The sequence below is a fragment of the Tupaia chinensis genome, unplaced genomic scaffold (assembly GCF_000334495.1).
Source record: "Tupaia chinensis unplaced genomic scaffold, TupChi_1.0 Scaffold000561_1, whole genome shotgun sequence".
NCBI lineage: Eukaryota > Metazoa > Chordata > Mammalia > Scandentia > Tupaiidae > Tupaia > Tupaia belangeri.
The window spans coordinates 4096521-4096920 of NW_006160074.1; positions in this window are offsets into that span (position 1 = coordinate 4096521).

The window sequence follows — 400 nt, forward strand, 5'->3', positions numbered from 1 at the left end:
TGTATGGGCTAGAGGTTTTTCCACTATAGGGCGCATGTGCTCGCCAGACAGAGAGAGAGAGACATAGAGACAGAAAGTGAGAAATCACCCCCCAGGGGGGATGGTCACGCCACAATCCCTTCTCCTCCATTCTCCTCTCAGGATCTTGGGCACGCATGCACATGCGCCCAGCGTGAGTTTTAAGCCACCGGGTCCGGGACGCGAACCACGTAATTTAATTCTGTAAATTAATTGTGGTGATGCCATAATACTCAATGACTATACTAAAAACCATTGAACTGTACACTTCAAATGGGTAAATTATTGGGTAGGTGAATTATGTCTCAATAAAGTTGTTTCAAAAGTTTTGGGGTTTTTTTGAGAAGTTTTTTTTTTTTCTATAGGGTGTGTGAGTTTACGC